The following is a 22,184-nucleotide window of genomic DNA, read 5'->3' on the forward strand; positions in this document are numbered from 1 at the left end:
GGCTCGCGTGTTCCCCGCATGGTGTGATGGGAAGGGCACGCTGCCTCTGTGTTCTTTCCCCAAGCCTGTAGCTTCGTCTAATCATGAGAGGACATCAGACACTCAGACACCTGACTGCTACTCTTCTAAAGTCACGCAGACCAAGGAGAGTCTGAGAAACTGTCACGCGCCTAGGAGACGTGCTGATCCAGTGCAACGGGGGGGGGGGGGGGGGGGGGGGATCCTGGCGGGGGGCGGGGGGTAGCCCGGAAGAGAAAGAGGGCATTTGTGTAAAACCTGGTGCTGTCTGGAGAAAGTCCCAAGCTGATTTAATAGGGCCGTGCCAGTGTTAAGTTTCTCGCTTTGACAAACGTCAGTTACGCTGACATTGGGAGATGAGACGAAGGGTACATGTGACTAGATTATCTCTGCAAATCTGTTGTGAATCTAAAAATATTCCCAAACAAAAAAAAGTTCCTTAAGAAATTACTGATGTGACCATGTGGTTAAAAAAGAGGTCCAACAGTATGAGAGTGGCAAGAAGGTTCCCTCCCGCCTATGCGTCTCCGTTCCAGAGTCCCTTCCCTGGGGTTGAACATCTTTACCAGTTCCTTAGTTCCTTCCAGAAGTCTTCTTTTCATGAACAGACACGGGCAAATTACTATCCGCCTCCATCCCAAGTGGGCTCTGTGCTGGGAGCAGAGAGCCTGACGCGGGGCCTGAACCCACGAACTGGGAGATCAAGACCTTGGCCGAAGTTGGACCCTTAACCCACTAGGCCACCCAGGCGCCCCAAGACTGGTCTTATTTTAAGCGGAAAGAAATCCCACCACCTCACGTGCAGAAGAAAGAAGGACGCAGAGAAGTGACATTTCCTGGGTACTGACTCTGTGACGGGCGCCATACAAGGTGCTTCATAGACATACAACTGATTCTCCTAACGGCCCCATTGGGTTCTAGTTCCATTTTACAGATGGGAAAACAAAGGCTCCGAGAGGTGAAGACCGTACCTAACTCGGACAGGGGGCACAGTGTCTGGCCCTAGGCGGGTCTTCGGGAAGCGCTTCTCAGGATGAGCGAACGAATGAGTATTCGTATGAATTGTGTGCCAGTTAGACACGTCTCATCCTGTCGCCTTCCCTGGGTGCGTGTCTGCCTCTGTGTGCAAATGTCCGCTTTTTGTAAAGATGCCCGTCGTGCTGGATTAGGCCCACCCTCACCTGATGACCTCTGGAAAGTTTCCATCTCCAAATAGGGTCACATTCTAAGGTGCTAGGTAGGGGTTAGGACTCTCCCAAATCGTTTTTTGGAAGACACAATTCCACTCCCAACAGGTGGCTTTAGGACTCAACTTCATTTGGCTAAATGTGTTGCCATCACCTGGCTTTCTCCTCAGTGTCACGTGATTCTGTTGACACCCTAGGTCAGGGATGACTTCTGTATCACTGACCCCCTTCCCTGATCTGCTGATCAGGGGACTTTTTAAACACTTTTTTTTTTTTTTTCTGAGACAGAGAGAGACAGAGCATGAGCAGAGGAGGGGCAGAGAGAGGGGGAGACACAGAATCCGAAGCTGTCAGCACTGAGCTGTCAGCACAGAGCCTGACGTGGGGCTCGAACTCACGGACCGTGAGATCGTGACCTGAGCCAAAGTCGGACGCTTAACCGACTGAGCCACCCAGGAGCCCCTGATCAAAGAAATTCTTAAGAAAAATTTTATTATTTGTTTTGAGAGAGAAAGAGAGAGCGAGGGGCAGAGAGAGAGAGAGAGAGAGAGAGAGAGAGGATCCCAAGCAGGCTCCACGATGTCAGCACAGAGCCTGACACAGGGCTCGAACTCACATACAGTGAGGTCATGACCTGAGCTGAAATCGAGAGTCGGTCATTTAACCGACTGAGCCACCCCGGTGCCCGATTAGAAGACTTTTTACGGAGCCTGGCCGTGGTCTCAGAATCCTAGGCACAGTTCTGCCGGGACCTACTTCTGCTCTGTTCATCACGTCTGACCTAGACCTTCATTCTGCTTGGCTCGGTCCCGTTCCCCCTGTTTGGAGCCCCTCAAAGCCCGGTGCAGGGGTCTGCTTTCTGTCCCTGTGAAGCATTTCCCGATCATCCACACAAAGAGTATTTTCCCTGTAGGAAGGGCTCTTGTTGGAAGGACGGGACCTGGGGATGTATTTGTACAAACTTTGCCCAAGAGTCAGAGAAGCTCGATGGTTTACCTCAACGTAAGGGAAGGGGGCTGATAGAACTGCAGGGAGGGCACGTGCCCCTCATTCCCATGTCACCCCTGTGCTTGTACTCGGTTACTCCCCTCATTTACCTCATTTGTTGTGCCCTGACAATGATCTCTTTGCCAGGGTAGTTGATGAGAGCCTCCATCAGATAGAAAATGGCGGGCCAGCCTCTTTGCCTTTGAAGGAAGCCTGTGTGGCCTCTTCCTGGGGGTGGGCTGAGGGGAGGGTGGGCCTTGCCCGGGGCTGGGGGGAAACAGCCCCTTCTACTGCAGGAATTGCAGACCCCTCCAGACGTATTTTTTAAGACCTGGTGCTCCCTGCTCTGAAGAAATCTGGGGACCTTAGTTTTGGCTTGCTCATGATTTGGGCTCTAGATTTTGGTATCGCATGGAGATTCTTCCTGAATGGCTATGCGGAGGAGGGGTGGGAAGCAGGACGGAGGGGGCAGAGCCCTCCAGGCTCATTCACCAAAAGTAGAGGCTGGACATAATGAGCTCAGTAGTGGCTCCCCAAAAAGCTTTTTCACCCCGGCCCTCGGAATGTGGCCTCAGTTGGAAAAAGCGTCTTTGTAGATGTAGTCAAGGTAAGGATTTTGAGATGAGATTATCTGGGATTAGAGAGGGGCCTAAATCCGGTGAGGAGGGCCCTTGAGAGAGACAGAGACGAGGAAGACACACAGAGTGACACAGGAGAGGCCATGTGAAGACAGAAGCAAAGGTGAGAGTAAGGCGTCCAGCAGCCAAGGGGCGCTGACTGCCGGCAGATGCTGGAAAACACGGGAGAACATTCTCCTTCAGCCCCACAAGGAGCGTGGCCCTGCTGAGGCCTCCATTAGGACTTCTGGCCTCCAGGACGGCGAGAGAATACACTTCTGCTGCTCTAAGACACTCAGTCTGTGGCAATTTTTGCAGCTCTAGGAAACAAAGACGCTGGCAACCATTTCTGTTGCCCTGACAGTTGTGCAGATGAGGACAGGAAGACTTCCCATGAGGCAGGATGTGAGGTTCACAGAAGACTCTGTAAAGGGCGGTGGCTTTTTGTGGGCCCCTTCACAGCTTCCCCAGAAGACCTAGAACCCGCCTTCTACCGAGCTTTCTCTGGGTCTGCCCTCCACCATGTCAGACCCTGGCGTGGCCTCAGTCTGAGGACCCTCGTGAGAGAACACAAAAGAACCCCTTTGGTGGGAGGCTGTGGGGTGTGGGGCAGTTCGGGGAGTTGGCGGGAAGCAGTGGCATGGTGGTTGGGAAGAAAGAGAAAAATACCTGGAGCTCTGGAACCTGGGGCCCCCCAAAGCCAGGCTGCCATGCTTGTCGGGCGGGGTGTCGGGCCAAGAGAGGGTCTGGGAAGGGTGTTGCTTGGAGGCCGGTTGGATCGGGAGCTCCTCTGGGTCAACCACAGACCCTGAAATCCCACTAGTGAATGCTCGGAACAGCTGGGAGGGGCGATGCCTACAGCAGTCACACCCCAGGTCTTGTCTTCCTTCTATAAACTGAGATTCTGCCTTTCCGCCCGCCTCCCCACAGGCACGCTGACCCTGCTGACCTGGGGGGGCCAAGCAAAGAGAGCATCTCCGCCCCGGTCGACAGTCACTACCTTCCGAGGTACAGAGGGAGAGCTTCCGTGCACCAGCTGATAGAGGCGGCCAGGACTGCCGCGCGGAGCTGGTTTCTGCATTCCGACGCTTTCCCCGGCCGCCGTGTCCACTTCCGGTCTGGCAACCACGCGGAACAGATTGCCAAGGGACCCTGAGCTTCGTGGGAACAGCGTCAGCTCAGTGCTGAGCGTGTACTTGGAGATCCTGAAATGTTTTCTTTTGGTCAGGCTTATTGAGGTATAACATACAGTAGAAACCAATTCACAGAGCGAACGCTCTCGTGAGTAGTGTTGACCGTATGCAGTCATGTATCAGCCACCATCGGGATACGGAACATTGCTTGCAGCCCCCAAGCTTCCCTCACGCCCCTTGGCGTCACTTGCCTCCCCACCGCTAGTCCCTGGCAACCGCTGCTCTGATTTCTGTTCTCACGCGTTCGCCTTTTCTTGAAAATCATGCAAATAAAATCATACAAATTGAGTCTGGCTTCTTTCACCAACTGTCACGCTTTCGAGATTCGTTCATATTATTGCCAAGGTCAGTGGTTCATTCTTTTTATTGCTGAGCAGTATTCCATCACATCCACTCATTGGTTAATAGATTTGGGGGGTGTTCCTAGTTTAGGCCACAAAGCATTTGGATGTAGGACTTTGTGTGGACGTGTTTTCATCTCTGCCAGGCACGAAAATGCTGGATCATAATGTAAGGGTACATATTAGGACTTTATCAAAGATGGGCAACAGGTTTTCCAAGAGAGTTCGGTTGCTTCACATTTTTACCAGCAAGCACAGGGATTATCAGCCTCTTAAATTTTAGCCATTTGACAGGGGTGTAGAAGTATCTTAATGTGCATTTCTTTTTTTTTAATTGTTTTTTTAAACCTTTATTTATTTTTGAGACAGAGAGAGAGCATGAACGGGGGAGGGTCAGAGAGAGAGGGAGACACAGAATTGAAACAGGCTCCACCCAGGCTCTGAGCTGTCAGCACAGAGCCTGACGCGGGGCTCGAACTCACGGACCGCGAGATCATGACCTGAGCTGAAGTCCGATGCTTAACCGACGGAGCCACCCAGGCGCCCCAATGTGCATTTCTTTAATGAGTAATAATGTTGAATATCTTTTCAAGAGCTTATTTGCCATCCATATCTTTATCTTGGTGTAGTATCTGTTCTGGTTTTTGCCCAATTTTTTTCTTGGATTTTTTGCCTTATTATTGCGTTATAAGAGAGTTCTCTCTGTATTCTAGATTCAAATGTTTTGCCCAGTGTTTCTCGGTATATTTTAATATTACCCACCTCTTCATTCCCCAGGACCTTCTTAGATGTTTTTTCCTAATGTCCTGCCATGAAGTTTACTGCCATGGACATATGCATTATTTCTATCTGGAGGGCCACACAATGCTTGTGATATTTAAGCATTTTTTAGTCCCCAAAGAAGTAATTTTTGCCCCCCCAGGGGTCAATCACCTCCATTGAGAATGCATGCTTTAATCAGATACAAGTTTTGCAAATATTTTCTCTCAGTCTGTGGCTTGTATTTTTATTTTCTTAACACCATCTTTGGAAGGGCAGAATTTTAAATTTTGATGAACTCCAATTATTTCTTTATATGATTTGAACTTTTTGTTTTCTATCTAAAATGATTTGTCTAAACCCAGGTCACAAACTTTTCTTTTATGTTTTTTTCTGGAAGTTTTATATTTTTAGCCCTTACATCTAGGTTTATGATCTATTTCAAATTACTTTTGGTATGTGGTACCATACCAATGGTTGAGTTTTTTTTTTCTTTTGAAAGGAATGCTCAGTTTTCTTTCTGTTTTTCAAATGTTTATTTATTTTTGAGAGAGAGAGAGAGAGAGAGAGAGAGAGAGAGAAAGAGAGAAACAGAGTGTGAGCAGGGGAGGGGCAGAAAGAGAGAGACACAGAATCCAAAGCAGTCTTCAGGCTCAGAGCTTTCAGCAAAGAGCACAATGTGAGGTTTGAACTCATAATCCATGAGATCATGGCCTGAGCTGAAGTTGGGTAATTAACTAACTGAACCACCCAGGCACTCCAGGAATGCTCAACTTCCTAGCACCATTTATTAAAAATACTATCATTTCCCCATCCCATTACCTCTGGCATGTTGCCAAAAATAAATTGATCCCTATGCAGGTCTATTCTGGACTCTCATTCCATTGATTTATCTGTCATTATGCAAATACTGCACCATCTTCAGAATAACAGGTAGTCTTATAGTGAGTCTGAAATTAGTATGATTCCTCCAAAGATGAAAAAATTCGATCTTTTTTCAAAGTTGTTTTGGGTATTCTTATCTTCCATGTAAAAATAGAATAAGCTTGGCAATTTCCACCAAAAGCCTGCTGGAGTTTTGATTGGGATTGAATTGGATGTCTAGACATATTTGAAAGAGAACCAACATTTTAACAACGTTGCGTCTTCTGATCCATGAACATGGTATGTCTTTGTGTTTATTTTGGTCCTAAATGTTTTTTCTTTCAGTCATGTTTTATAGTTTTCAGCACACAAATCCTGCACATATATTATTAGGTTGATCCATAACTATTTCATAGTTTTTGAAATTATTATAAATGGTATTTTAAAATGTCAATTTCCAATTGTTCATTTCCAGCACACAGAAATATAAATGATTTTTGGTATATTTATTTTGTATCCCTTGACCATGCTAAACTCACATAATAATTCCAACAGCTTTCTGGTAGATTTTATGGTAGAAAAAACTCTATGGTAGTTTTTTTTTTTTAATGTAGATGATCATATTGAATGTGAAAAAGATGACTTTTATTTCTTTTGCTTTCCTTACTGCACTGACTAGGCCCTCCAATACAATGTGGAATAGAAGTGGTGTGGATCTCTGTTATTAGATCTATTGACATTTTCATTTTTCTTTCCTCAGTCTGTTGCTGTGGTGAATTTACACATTTTTGAGTGCTAATCAATTTTTCATTTCTGGGGTAAAACCCACTTAGTCATGATAGAATAGTCTACTTATTGCTGAATTATACTTGCTCATTTTTTTAAAAAAAAATGTTTATTTTTGAGAGAGAGAGACAGAGAGATGGAGTGCAAGCAGGGAGGGGCAGAGAGAGAGAGGCAGACACAGAATCCGAAGCAGGCTCCAGGTTCTGAGCTGTCAACACAGAGCCCCATCTGGGGCTCAAACTCATGAATGGTGAGATTGTGACCAGAGCCAAAGTCGGAACCTTAACCGAATGAGCCACCCAGGCACCCCTGCTCATTTTTAAAAAGTATTTTCAAGTCTATGTTTATGAGGGACATTTATCTCTAGTTTTCTTTTCTTGCCATGTCTTTGTATGGTTTTGGTATCAGGACAATGCTGGCTTCATAAAATGAGTTAGGAAGTATTATTTCTTATTCAATTTTCTGGAGGAGTGTTATTTCTTCCTTAAATGTTCAGTAGAATTTACCAGTGAAACCATCTGGGCCTGTTGTTTACGAGAGGATTTTAACTACGAATCACATTTCTTTATGGAAAGTTATCTGTTTCATTTCAAACAGGCTTTGATAGATTTTTTAAGGTATTTGTCCATTTCATCTATGTTATCAATTTTATTGGTATTAAGCCACTCTTAATATGTTTATCATTTTAATTTCTGTAGAATATGTAGTTCTATCCCTGCTTTCTTTCCTAATCCTGTCAGTTTGTAGTTTTTTTCTTTTTCTTTGATCATTCTGCCCAGAGATTTACTGGTTTTATGGGTTTTTTCAAAGAACCATAGTTTTTGTTCTCTTGATTTTTTTCTTATTGTTTTTCTGTTTTCTATTGCATGAGTTTCCGTCTTAATCTTTGTTTTTTCATTTCCTTCTTTTTGGTTTAACTTTCTCTTTTTTCTCTAGTTCTTTAAGGTGGATTGGGGTCATTAATCAGAGACCATGCTCCGTTTCTTTTTTTTTAAATTTTTTTAATGTTTATTTATTTTTGAGAGAGAGAGATAGAACATGAGCGAGGGAGGGGCAGAGAGAGAGGGAGACACAGAATCCGAAGCAGGCTCCAGGCTCTGAGCTGTCAGCACAGACCCCGACGTGGGGCTTGAACCCATAAGCCATGATCTCATGACCTGAGCTGAAGTCGGAGGCTTAACCGACTGAGCCACCCAGGCACCCCAGGCATGCTTCTTTTCTAATGTCAGCACGAAGGGGCCTACCGAATCATATGGCTCCTGATGCAGAGCTTATAACACAGCCTGGACTTGGCAGTAAAGCCCTTTCTTGCTTCAGGTCTCACTTAAGACCCGCAACCTTCCACATAACTCAAAGAATGGGCAGGAGCGGTCCTCCCAAATGTGGGAGTGTGCTGCCTCCACAATCCAAATGGGTCCAGCAAGCACTGGGCTTCCTTCTTAGTGGTAGGGTGTGCACAGTACAGTCCTTTGTGCTTTATTTTGGGGGGGACGTTCCACGGTTCCAGATAACTGGATCCTTAAAAGCTTTGCTGTGCCTACCTCTGAAGCACTTACAGCCCTTTGGGGAGCATGGGCTACAGTCCTTTGGGGAGCATGGATCTTACCTAGGCATCTAGAGGATTCACCTCTTTTTGCTCATTTGGTCCGGTTAACATGACGTCATCGAGACGGAGAACGGATGGCAGGTTCTGTAAAGTGTCCACATGGCCCAGGTCACTTCAGATTATATCAGGATATAAATCAATATTACTACGTTCCAGGGATGGTTGTAAATGGATGCTATTTTTCATTGGATGTAAACGCAAACAGCTTGTGATCCTCATTCACGATGGGCAGGTGTAGTGGGTTGGATGGTGGGGTCCCCCCAGCCCCAAAGATATATCCATCTGGAACCTATAAGTGTGACCTTCTTTGGAATAAGGGTCTTTGAAGATGTAATTAAGTTAAGGAATCCAAGCTAAGATCATTTGGGTTAGGGTAGGCCCTAAATCCGATGATCAGTGACCTTAGAAAAGAAGGGAAGGTGACACACGGGGAAAAAAGCACGCAAAGATGGAGGCAGAAGCTGGAGGGATGTGACCACGAGCCCAGGATGGCCAGCAGCCACTGAAAGTTGAAGAGGCAGGGGAGGATTCCCCCCTAGAGTCTTCAGAGGCAGCTTGGCCCCCCAGGCACCTTGATTTCCGACTTCTGGCCTCCAGAGCCGTGAGAGAATACGTTTCTATTGTTACAAGCCATCCGGTTTGTGGTCATTCATCACCGCAGCCTCAGGAAACTAACACGGTGTGGAAAAAGACACCGCTGCCAGATCAGAAATTGCAAACCACATGCCTGAGCCTGTGCCGCTCTAGTAAACGCACCACACTTGGCGCAGGGACCGCGATTCGGCCACCACTTGGTTGAATTTTCCTCCACCCCCTGCAGTGATAGCTCTGGCGTCTCTACTCCATTTCTAAGCGAGCAATCGCTTTTTCCAAGCTGGTTGCAGCCATCCCAGCTGTGTATTAGACCCACTTCCTGGGTGTTCAAACCTGTGTCAAGGGAGAGGACTCCCCGGTGCCGGGGTGGCTCAGTTGGTTAAGCGTCCGACTCTTGATTTCGACTCAGGTCATGATCTCACAGTTCGTGGGATCAGAGTCCGTCATTGGGCTCCTTGCGCTGACAGTGTGGAGCCTGCTTCCTTGGGATTCTCTCCCTCTGTCTCTCTGCCCCTCCCTCATTCATGTTGTTTTCCTCTCTCTCTCTTTCTCTCAAAATAAATAAACTTAAAAAAATATATTTTTTTGTTTTTAAAAAGGAGAGGGCTCCCTTGTCAACTAGTGTTCCCTTCTCCAGCACTTTATTCTGTCCACCTCGGCCCAGCACCTTCAGGATTCATCCCTGTGCACTCTCCCAGTCCTGCGGGCTTGTGTTCATCAGTTCCTACAGCTCCTGTGGCTTATAAACCCCCCGGCCCCTTCGCAGGCCAGCACAGCTGACCCCCACTGACATTTGAAATTTTTCCAGTGGCCAGGAGGAGAGGTGACAGTAGCCCCTGAGGAAGGGCCACCAGTGTCTCACAAGCCAAGGCGGGGGGGAAGGCTGCATCTGCAGACCCAAAGTTCAGACTCCTAGGCCCTCCTTGCCGGGGTCCTGACGCGGGTATAGAAAACTTGCCCAGGCCAAGAAGTCAGATTTCTCTGCAGTTCTGTTCCCGGCGGTCAGCTCAAATGTCGGAGCTCTGGCACAAGGCCTCCACCTGTCCCCCACACCGCAGGGGTGCCACAGGCAGAGGTCTCAGCAACCGCACACGTTTCTCCATTTCTCCGCTACCAACAGTGATGGGTTCTCATTTCCAGCCGGCTAGCGACTTCAGAATCCCATCCCCTGCATCTGCTTCCTAGGACCACTCCTGGTACCAGCGAGATTCGCTCAGGCTCCCTAGAGGCAGAGGAGTGTACGTCCTAGAAAATACCAGAAACAGCTGGAAAAAAAAAAATTCATGATCAACATGGAGTGGTGCATTCCAACGACACCACAGTTAGTCTTGAATTATGTTAGCTTTGAATTAATAGGGGGACTTTTCGGATGCTGTTGGCCCCTCCCAGTGTTCCTTTCTGGACCGCTCTTGTGCGGTAGGCCAGTAGTGGCCTCCAGGGGCCCCTTCTCTGGAGCAGTGCCTGAGGTTGGTACTTCACCCTGAGAGTTAAACCCCAGCACACAGCCAGGGCAGCCCGCAGCTAATGGCGGGCCAATCAGGGGTCCACGGGACTCTGGCCTCAAGGGGGACAGCCGCCATGTGATTTATGCTCCAGGGCTCTCTACCGTTGCCAGGGCCCAGACAGAACCGGCTTCCGCTCAGGTTACAGTCATGCGCTGTTCTTTTGTCTCTCTTATCCTGCTTGATTCTCTCCCTTACAGGCTTCCCCCGGAAAAAACCTTCTAGGGTCATCGTGTGCTCCTGACGCACATCATGGTGGCTGTTCGGTCTTCTTCAAAATAACTTTATCCCCTCCATTCTCTAGTGCAGAGTTACTGATGTGTAGGGTTGTGTGTGTGTGTGTGTGTGTGTGTGTGTGTGAACACAGCTTCTACCACTACTACCACCTTGTAATACATGCTTGTGTGAGGTTGTGAAAGGATTAAGAGATATTTTGAACCATAAGATCAGGTAACGATAATGCATATCAGTCGCGAAACTTGCTGTCAGAAGCTGTGATGGAGGAAGCCGCGTGGGTGACTCGGTAATGACAAAGGACGGCAGGTCTTTCTTTCCACGGACTGAAGAGGCATCGCCGTGCCTCAGGAACAGAAATGGAGCCTCAGCTCACATGGGCCGCTAGCTTTGACATTGCACAATTCCTGAGGAGTTGTTTCACCGTGAGGGGGCTTTCAAATTTTGCATGTCACGTGGAGACATTGTCGTTCTTGTATTACATGATTTCAAAATCACTTCATTCAATTTCATATCCGATAGAACACTTGGCACCTAATACTCTTCTAGACTCGCCTTTTATATTTAGCTTCTTGATCAGGTGGGATTTATTTTTATACATGATGTGAGGTAGGGATTGAATTCTTTTTTTTTTTTTTCAAATGGAGGGCCCAATGTCACCACCTCATGTATCGAAAACTGCATCATTTCCCTGATTTTTCTTATAGATACATGTCTATTTCTGGACTTTCTATTCTGCTTCTTCGTTTTTTTTTTTTTTTTTTTTTTTTTGTCTAATCCCATACACTTCACGTGATTTTCAATACTCTGTGGCCCGTTTCAATATTTGGTGGAACAGATGCCCAAATAATTTTCTTTTCAATTTTTTTTTCTTGGCTATTCTCTTGCATTTTCTCTTTCAAATAATATTTGGCATTGTCTTGTCTGGTTCCATAAAAAATCCTGTAGGGACAGTGATTGGGGTGGTAGTGAATTTATAGTTTAACTTGAGGAGATTTGACATCTTTATAATATTGAGTGTTTCCATCCAGGTCTATGGTTGTGCCTTTCCATCTATTCAGGTCTTCTTTTATGCCCCACTGTAAATTTTTATAGTTTTCTTCTCATAGATCCTAAGCATTTCTTGGTAGGTTTATTCCCAGGTATTGTGTATATATATATATATATATATATATATATATATATATACACACACACACACATATACATATATATGTCTATATATATATATACACACACATATATATGTGTATATATGCATATATGCGTATACACATATATATAGACATACATATATATATATTTGTTTGTTTGTTTTTGTTTTTGTTTTTGTTTTCTGTTTTCATTGTGAGTGAGCCTGGAGGGTTTCTGGGATTGTACTTACATCACATAGGCTCCTTTAGGCTTGCATGAAAAGATATGTTCCCAGCTCCTGAGTGGGGGAGGCTGTACCTGCACTTGATAAATCAGAGGTGAAATTGACCACAGAGGTGGGTTTGCTTTCTTCAGCCTGCCGTCCTTGGGGTTTCGATTTGGGTTTGGATGCTACTGCAGCCTCCTGTCTGGTGGATGGAGGGCAGGTGGGCTCCCTAGGTGCCAGTGAAGATGGATGCTGAACAAGGTCATTTTCCTGATCCCTCGGCCAGACGCTCCCCCACCCCACCCCGTATTTGTTTCCTCTGAACACAAGGCTACTTCGGGTCTTCTCTTCCTTTTCTCGGTAGCTCTGGCTCCGGTGGTTTTCACTGTGATTTCCTCTGCTCTTGCCAACCCCTTCCCATCTGTCCCTTCCCTGTCTTCCAGGAAGTGTGGACAACTTCTCCAGCGTGATTATAGATTCACTCTGTCTCTGTCTCCTTTAAATATGGCTTCCCTTTCCAGGCGGCTGGGGGCAGGAGGACGGGGAGATGGGGATACCTGGAAGTGTTTTGTGTGCTCATTTTTCTGAAGTCGGGAGAACCTTAGGTACGTTTTCACGACGGTGCAGAGAAAGTTGACGATGCAGGAAAGAGATGCTAACCGATGCGGGGCGGTCCCTTGAGGAGCAGGTAAAGTCCCTTGACTTTAGACAGGCAGCCCAGGTCAAGGGCAGGGGCAGTTCACGTTCATGAACTGGGTTCCCGTTTGTGCCTTCTTGTGCTCTTGGTGAGATAGGACAGGTGGGAGGTTATCATGCATTTCTGTTCGAGGCGGGGAGGGTTCTCCCCACAGGCTGACCAGACAACCACCGAGGCCACTTGGCCCCCGCTAGGTGGGTGCCTGTGCATCAGTGGAAGCGTGCCCTGTGCACCCACCTGACAGGCTGTGGCTGGGTGTGCACCTCACCGTTAGAACAGCGGTGGTTGTAACCGGCAGGCGAGCCAGGGGTTCGGACGGCGCAATCCGCAGCTTCTGTCGCTGGCTCTGAGCTGGTGCTGTTTGCACCGAGCTGGACCCCAGGGTGGGACTCCCGGGAGCGTCCCACGAAAGCAGAGGCTTCAGCAGAGAAGTGACAGAACCCTGTACCCAGTGCGGACAAGTTGGAGAACTTCAGTGGGTGACTCATTCTTTCCCCAAATTCCTCTTTCCCCCTCATTTAATTTTTTTTTTCAGAAAACGTGTGATTTTATATGCTTTTCTCTGCATGTATTAAACAAATTGCACAGCTGAATAGCTTTTCTTAAAACCTGGACATTCACCAAAAAGAAGTTTGCCAGCACAGACAATTAAGCTTTCTTCTTTGAACAATGGAGTGACTGACTGGCACATTTGAAATGCAAGCGTGTTTTTTTATCCCACTGTTCATCCTTCAAGCTGATAAACAGCAACAATGGGAAACAGCTGGGACAGGAAAACATTTGAGTTTGTATTTTCAAAGCAAGCAAGAAAGAAACCCGTCAGTGTGGGCCAGATCCCGTCTTCCGCCTGAGGGCGAGCCGGCATTTGGGGAGGGAAAAATACTATACATATTTCTAATCAAACATTACATATTTATTAATGTGCAGCTGGTGTATTGTATTCCGAGGGTTGGGGGGGTGTCTTCCCCCACCCCCACGCCACCCGCCTTGTTCTTATAATGTGTCTTGTCTGGCAGGCTGGTATTGTTCGATAACTGACGTTACTTTATAAGAACCCAGAGCCGCGTACATTTAATAGGAGTCATGGAGACAATTGCTCTCTGAGCACTTCGGGGCCCTGTGACGTAGGTGCCATCTGAACCTCAGCTTCCGTTCTGAGCGCAGGGCGGCTGGACAATGGAGGTATTCTGGGAACAGGTGCACTGGGGGCACTGTATCTGGGGAAGTGCCCAGCACCTTTGCTGCCACCCCCGCACCACACGCTGGGGTCCCTTCGATGAGGGACGCGCCTCCTGTCCGTGCGTCCATGCCCTTTCTAAACGTGGGAGCAAATTTATCTTGATGCTTATTGAGATTAAACTCGCCGTGCGTTTCGTTGGGAGCAAGGGTTGCATCTGGTCATTAGGTGGGGAGGCTCACCTTGTCAATTTCCATCGAGCGCTGGCACGAGCGATCACTTTATCATCATTTGTCAGCAGCCCGGACAGGTTTTACTCAGCTTTGATTCCTCCCGGGCCCTGCTGTCATAACTTCATTGGCTTTATGGTAGCAGCTGAGCTCCCTGGTGCAATCGTCTAATACATCTACTTTACCTTAATATTGGTGATATGTTAAATGTAAGCGAACGCGGAAGAGACTAAAATATTAAGCTTCAGACAAGCCACACGCTCCTGCGACAGCCCCAGGCCCGCCCTCACCCCGTGTCCCCATCCGTCTTTGGAAATCCCATTGTACTGGGCGAGGGAGGGAGTCCGCGTCTCTTAGAACATACTTTCCCTTTCCATCTGCTTGCTGAGGGGAGCGGGGGAGCGGGCAGGAGGTCAAGGCCTTCACACTCAGCTTCCCACTGGGGCCAGGCCGCCAGTGGAACGAGCAAGGCCTTCGGCAGGCAGGCGGTAAGGCACCACCACGGCTCACACGCGCTGAATGCTGCCACTTGGTGAATGCCTGCCCGGCAGACCCAGAGGTTTGGATTTTTTTTTTTTTTTCAAAGAGAAACTGGAATTCTGAATTTTTATGTCCACTGTTGTAATTTTTAGTGTTGGCACTGAATTCAATGTAAAACCCCACTCTGTGGATAACATGTCTGGTGGCTTTGATTAATTATTACCATGATGATGATGATGATGATGATCATGACGAATGGCATCTAGTGCGAGATAACACTGAGTGCTTGTCACCTGCCAGACACTGTTTGGGGAAGGTTTTATCCTCACAGCGATGCTCTACGACAGGGAGCGATGTTATCCTTGTTTTACAGGTAAAGAAGTGGAAGCGCCAAAAGTAACTTGCCCAAGGTCCCATCCTCGCTGTTCTGCTGATCGGGTAATTTGCTTCTAGAACCTCGGAGATCTACTGACAAGGGACTCTGGGCCTGTGTGGGAAACGCGGCTCGCGTCTGAGGATAGACTTCTCAGCAAAGGCCGACTTCTTTCACCCTTGCATTTCAGAAGAAAATCTATGCTGCCCTTAAAAAAATACCTGTTTTCTGGAACCTTCCGCCTCTGTGGTATTGCTGTCCTTCAAAATCCTGGGTTTTCCTTAGGTAGCAGGAAATAACCATGTTCACATCTAAGTTATAGGGCAGAGGTAAAGGACGTGGCTTGGGATTTCCTGACTTTTTCACAACATACTTTCCTTGATACGTAGCCTAGCGCTTTGTGGTAGGTTTCACGAACTGTGTGAAAACTCAAGCTTCGTTCTCTGCTCCCCACAACTTAGCTCTCAGACCTCCAGCCTCGACATGTACCTGAAACTTATTTGATCCTTAATAAACATTTGTGAAATGAATGTTTGGTGAATTAAAAATTTGAGACTAGGGTGTTATGAACAAGGATTCCTCCCTCCCTCCTTCCCTCCTTTCCTTCCTTCCTTCCTTCCTTCCTTCCTTCCTTCTTTTCCCTTCAATGTGCTTAATTTTTTCCTCTCATTATCTCTGGTTGTCATTGTTTGCACAGACTCTCACAGACCAACACATACACGTGCATACGCTTTTTTTTTTTAACGTTTATTTATTTTTGAGAGACAGAGAGAGACAGAGCATGAGCAGGGAAGGCGCAGAGAGAGGGAGACACAGAATCCGAAGCAGGCTCCAGGCTCTGAGCTGTCAGCACAGAGCCCAACTCGGGGTTCAAACTCACTAACCGTGAGATCATGACCTGAGCCGAAGTTGGATGCTTAACCGACTGAGCCACCCAGGTGCCCCACACGTACATACACTTACCTGCGGCACCTGGGTGGCTCAGTCGGTTAAGCATCACACTTCCACGTGCCTCGACATACGCATGCGTGCACGCTTTGTGTGGTCCAGATACTCCTACAGGGTGGGAATTTCATGGTATCCTCGAGTGATCCTGAATCTCGCCCAGGCTTAGAAGTGACAAAATAGGTTTCTTGGGCTCCAGCCTCGGGGAGAAGGATGAGGATCCGTTCCTCTTTCTCACGTGAGTCGCGATCTGCTAATGCCCCAGAGAGACATTGGCTGATACCCAACATTCTCGGGAGGTAACGGACAATGTTCACTGGTCAGTGTAACATTCCCCAGAGAGTCTTTTGGCTGTGCCCATTCCACCCAGTGAGTCCATCAGGGAAGACCTGTCCTGACGTTGCAGGTGCGGTGACAAAGGAGGGTGGCTTTCTGGGGTGTTATGCACAGTGAGTGTCCTTTGTGCGTGTGCACGGATTGCAGTGGGTGCTCACACATGTGTGCAGGCTATTATGGGATGCCTCAGGAAGGAAGGGCCCCTCTCTCGCACCTGTCCGGGTGCAATGTGCCCTCTGCTGGCTGGACCAGGCAACAGCGGCAGCCTCCTGCGGAAGTGGGTCCCTTCTGTTGCCATAAGCTCTGAGAGGAATACCTTCTTTCCCTGGGGGAGGTGGGAGGCCCGGGGTGGTCAGAGGCTTGTGGAATGGACCGGGACTCGCATTTCATTCCACGGACTTTGTGGAGGACTTGTCCGATTGTAGAGAAGTGATGTATATTCAGGCAGGTGGCGGGAGACTGGGCCAGCAAGGCCATGCCAGCTGACGGGGTGGGGGATGGAGGGGACTCTCCCCCATCCCTCTAAACCCACTTCAGATGCAAGGACGGAGAAATGGAAGGGGAGAATGGTCGGTACGGAGAGCCATTGAGGGTAGTAATAATGCAAGCTGAGCACTTCCTATAGACCCATGTCTGTTCTCAGTGCTTTTCATAGTTAATTTCTGATCCTGACCATGACTCTGTGGGTTGATAGCTTTACTATCCTGGCCCATTCCTCAGAAGTTGAAACTGAGGCTCAGAGATGCTAAATGAATCCATGCGAATTTACATAGCATGTTCACGCAGAGTGGCTTACAAACCCAGGACTAAGTGATCCAAAGCCCCTTTTCTGTCCCCAGAAGAGCACCACCTCCCAGTCTCCCCACCCCTGAAGGCTGGAGCCTTCCCTCCAGCGTCTGCCACTGCTGTTTCCTGGTTTTTCCCAAGGCCGGTGGAAAAGAAACCTTAGCTCAGTCACCAGGCTGGCCAGCTCGGGACCCCACCAGCCGAGAGCCGTCCCTCCACCGTTTGGGGAGGGCGAGCCCAACCTTTCCCAGCGCTCTGTCACTTCTGGGAGAAGAGAAGTTGGGAGCAGGCCTCTGCCTACCTTCCTGCGTTCAAGGTTATCCAGATAGCGCTGTGGGCCTCATTTGCATGGCGGTGCGGTGGGAATGCCCAAGCAGCGCCGGCCGGCGGGGCGCGCAGATAAGGTCTGGAGGCCCAAGTTTCGGGGTTGTACTTGTATTATCACGGGCTTCCTTAAGCTTGGATGAATATGTAAATCTCTCACCGCCGCCTCCCTGTTCCGCAGTAATGGGGGCCCGCCTCCGCCCGAGCAATTCCGAGGGTAAAATTGATTAATATTTGTTTTCAAAATGACACGCGGTGATGTATGGGCCCTTTTACAACTTAAATTAATACTTTAAAGAGATGAATGGTCTCTACAGAGGGTGTTAAAGTTCAAGCCCAGGGAATTTGCATATTTATATTACAGCCAACTGATAGTAATTGTGGGAACGGACTGTAATGCTGTTCGTTTGTCATTTTCAGCAGGGCGTGCTTCAGCCTGGGACCTCATTAACTCTGGGAGCCTCAGCCCCTCCGCCCCCGGGGACATGGGCTGCCGCCCGTCACCAAGGGCCTGTGTCCTGGCCACAGTTCCGCCTCTTAGTCCCCAGGAGGCTGAACCCCCTCAGGCCTGGGCACCTGTTTTGGGCAAGGGTGCAAAGACATGTGGGCAGGGGTGAAGACTGATGCCTGGACCTTAGAGACCCAACATTCTGTTTGTCCTAAGCCCCTCTCCCTTGTAGCCAGAATCAGACCCCTTCTTACCATCTGGGATCCCCCTCCCGGCCATCTCCCACTCTCACTAGGGTCCTGCCATCCTTCTGCCTTCCCGAAGGTTCTCCCAGAAGCACATCTGAGAGAAGTGTTTGAGGGCAAATGGTTTCTTTTAGGAAGAGGTCGCAGGAAGCAGTGATAGAGAAGGAACGGAAGACCGGAGAGGTACATCATGGAGCGGGGAACCTCCATGGGCTCGGGGGCTCAGTCCTGCCGGGCACCTGGGGCAATGCCATAGGGCACACTTTGGGATTGTTCTACCCAAAGGTGAGGAAGCCGCAATAGTTCAGCTTCGTTTGTCATTGGCTCAGGGCTGCCCCTTGGGTACTGGTCACCTGCTCCTAATGCTGGCTGCAGAAACCCACTGGCAAGAGTCACAGCTGTGGCCATGGGGCCGGGTGGCCTGGGCTAGAATGGTGAGTGGTGCGGGGAGGCCAGCGTCTCCTAACCCACCTCCCTGTTTCTGCCCTTCCCTCCCCAACCTCCATCTACCCTCCACTCAGCAGCCAGACCAATCCTTTTGACACATAAGTCAGGTCAGGTCATTCCTCTGCTCAAACCCGGGCCTTGGCTCCTCCCATCTCTTTGGAGGGAGCCAGAACCAACAAGGCCAGAACCAACAAGGCCTTGCCCACGTGACCCGCCTCCTGATCTCTCCCCCTGGCCCACAAAAGGCAGCGACAACAGCTTCCTGTTGTTCTGTGAATTCACCAGCCACGCTCCCGCCTCAGGGCCTTTGCACTCACTGCCCTCCTTCCCTGGAATGTCCACATCCCCACGCTCTGGGCATGGCTCAGTCCCTCACCTCTTCAGATCCTTCATCAAATGTCACCTCCTCAGTGAAGCTTTCTCTGCCCAATCTAATTATTATTATGCCTTCTTACCAAGTGCACGAGTAGGGGAGGGGCAGAGAGAGAGGGAGAGACAGAGAATCCTAAGCAGTTTCTGCACATCAGTGCAGAGCCTGACGTGGGGCTCCAACCCGCGAACCGCGAGATCATGACCTGAGCCGAAACCAAGAGTTGGACGTTTTAACCAACTGAGCCTCCGGGGTGCCCCTGATTCTCTCTATAGCTCTGCTCACTGTCTGACGTACGGCTTACTTATCTTGCTTATTGCTTGTCTTTCGCTCTGGAACGTATGCTCCGTGAGATCAGGGACCTGTCTGCTCCCTGCTCCATCCCCAGCACTCGGACCCATCATTCAGGTGTAGTAGACACACAATAAATCCATACTGAACGAAGGAATGAAGGCGGGCCCAGCAGTGGCCGTGTGTGGCTTCCACTGTCCCGGTGGCATAGCTGGGATCAGTCCAGGTGGGCAGATCGGGCAGACAAAACTAGCTTCATGGGTCTGGGGCCTGTTCAGGACCCCAGGCTCTGCCGGGCTCCACGCCTGGTCTCATGCTTTGCTGTCGCTGTCCTGGAAGTTTTAATAACCTTAGAAAAATGAAGCCTGCATTTTCATTTTGCACCGGGTCCCGTGAACTAGGGAGCCCACTCCACTGGCAAGTTACCAGAGTTTAATTGATTCTATGGGCGTCAGACACGGGGGTCTGTGCAGGGATTGTGCTTGGAGTTTTTGGGCGATAACCCGCCCCCCCGCCTCGGTGATGGTGCCGTGGCTCTAAGAGGTGTTGGGGAGGACAGAGGGCCCGGCGTTAACTATCCCTGAGTGAAAGAAGCCTGCTATGTGGTAAAAACGGAGTTTCCTTATTCTCATTGCATGCACCTCCCACAAGCCCATGTGTTCAGACAGGCACATATGGATAGACCCAGGGATACGCGTTTTAATATAGATGTATTTTTTAAATAATCTACAGTACTTGCAAAGGTGGCCCGGTTCTCCTCCCCTCCCTGGATCCAGGGCAGCGTGAGTTTGCAGCCCTTCCTATGACAGAGTGGAGTCTATTCCCCCACCCTTTGAACTTGTGAGTTGCATGCAGTGGAAGCGACCTGCGCCTGTTGGGACTCTCTCTCCTTCCTGGGTGTCGTCTCCACAGGAGAACAACTGGGGCTGGCAGGCTGGAGGGGGAGGGGCCACACGGACCACAGACGTGTCCGTGAGTCCTGCCGGGCCTGGCTACCATGGGAGAAAACCGCCCTTTCGACCTGTAGAATCGTGAACAGTAATAAACGTCTGTTAGATAAGCCTCTGCCTTTTGGGGTAGTTTGTTGTAAATCGGTATTGTGACATGTGTAATCGACACACGACTCGTAATTAACTAGGCAATTGGTTGCACAGGAGCAAACGGCCACGTATTTGCTCGTCCTTCCTCAACCATCTCAGACCCCGGGTGGTTGGTGCGAGCAGAGGAAGGGGCCGGAGGAGCAGGGGGAGGCTGGATCTCACCCTGAGCTTGCTCTCCTAAGGGGAAGAGACTGGGCCGCTTCCTGCCTGAGGGTTTGGAAATTCCTGTTCACCCGGGGAGGGAGGGGCGGGAGGGTGCGTGGCACTCTGGGGGCAGCGGTGCTGATGGAGGGGCTCCACATGCCCCCCCTTCCCAATTCTAGGAGAGGAAAGACGGGTTTGGAGAAGCCGGTGGCAAGCAGGCAGGAGGAGGCAGGAGAAGAGTGTGGGGCCGAAACCCGGAGCAGTTTCACGGAGGGGGGAGAGGTTGTGATACGTGACAAGGTCAGAGCGACACCCACAGCCCTGTGCACCTGCTGGTTGGGACTGAGCCAGCCCTCAAAGGAGTGGCTGCTAGGTGAGGACTGCTCAGGTCACCAACCGGATGGTGGACACACACATACACACACACACACACACACACACACACACACAGACATCACGACACTTCTCACACCAGCGTATTTCAGGGAGATCACAAAACAGGCATTTTCCCTTATATGCTGAAGTATAACAATCATATTTAGGAAAGTTAACGCTGATATAACACCGTTATCTAATAGTCCTACGTTCAAGGTTAACCAATTGCCTCAGGAAAGGCCCTTAAAGCATCCCCGCCCCTGCCCACTCAACCTGGCACACAAAGATAGTACAGAGCTGAGAATTAAGGGCTACCTTGCCATGGCCTGTCCCCTTTAATCAGGGACAGTGCCTCAGCCCCCTGCCCTGTCCCCCTTTTGTCCTTTATAACACTGATGCCCTTCAGGGCAGTTTTGGACTGTGGCCCTCCATTTGGCTTTGAATGTCAGTTTCCCCCTGGTTATGTTTAGGTTTTAAGGTGACACCCTGGCATCATTTAAGATTACAGAACGTATGTCTGGACAACAGAGGTAAGGCTTTGGACCACCAGCCCAAACGTCACCCCTCCAGCATGCCCTCCGGCCCCCAGGTCCCCTAGAGGATTTCTTCCTTTGATATCATTCAGTGGAGAGATGTGATTAAGAGACCAGATTCCAGAGCCAGAGTCCTGGGCTCAAACTCCAGCTCCAACACTTACTCTGTGACCTTGGGTACGTCATTCAACCTCTCTGGGCCTCACTTTTCTCCAGTTATATATATAACAGGGATAATAGTTCCCACCTCTTACGGTTGTTTTCTGAACTAACAAGCAAATGTATGTAAGGCATTTGGATAGTACCTGGAATAGAGTTTGTGGCAGTTGCGGACGCAGTTTAGTAAATATTTTTGGCCCTCTGCCTTGCAGAAGACTAGTGGAATTGTGTGTCCTGCCCTCTTGAAGGTGGGTGCATGCAATTAGCCGTGGCCAATGAAATATTTGCAGAAATTATGGGTGTCACTTCCTGGGCCAGAAAGGACTGCAGGTGTGAGACTCCCCTGAATGCTCTCTCTGGCACGGGGGCAGGGGGGTGCCAACTTTTGCGACTCTGGCTGCTTCACTTGCTGGGGTCTCCCCCTCCCCCCTCCATGCCCACCTGCCACGAAGAGTAGCGTGCTCAGGCAATCAACTTTGGCTGTTTTAAGCCATCGAGATTGTGAACTTATTTGTTATTGCAGCATAACCTGGTTTATCCTGACTCGTGCATTGGCGTATGAATGTTGGACATCATCACCGTCATTGGCGTTCTTAATATCATCGTTATTATTTCTTGTGTGCCTCTCCTTCAAAGCTTTTCTATTATGTTGCGACGACCTGTTTACATTCTAGCT

The sequence above is a fragment of the Panthera leo genome, chromosome E2, assembly GCF_018350215.1.
Source record: "Panthera leo isolate Ple1 chromosome E2, P.leo_Ple1_pat1.1, whole genome shotgun sequence".
Classification (NCBI taxonomy): Eukaryota; Metazoa; Chordata; class Mammalia; order Carnivora; family Felidae; genus Panthera; species Panthera leo.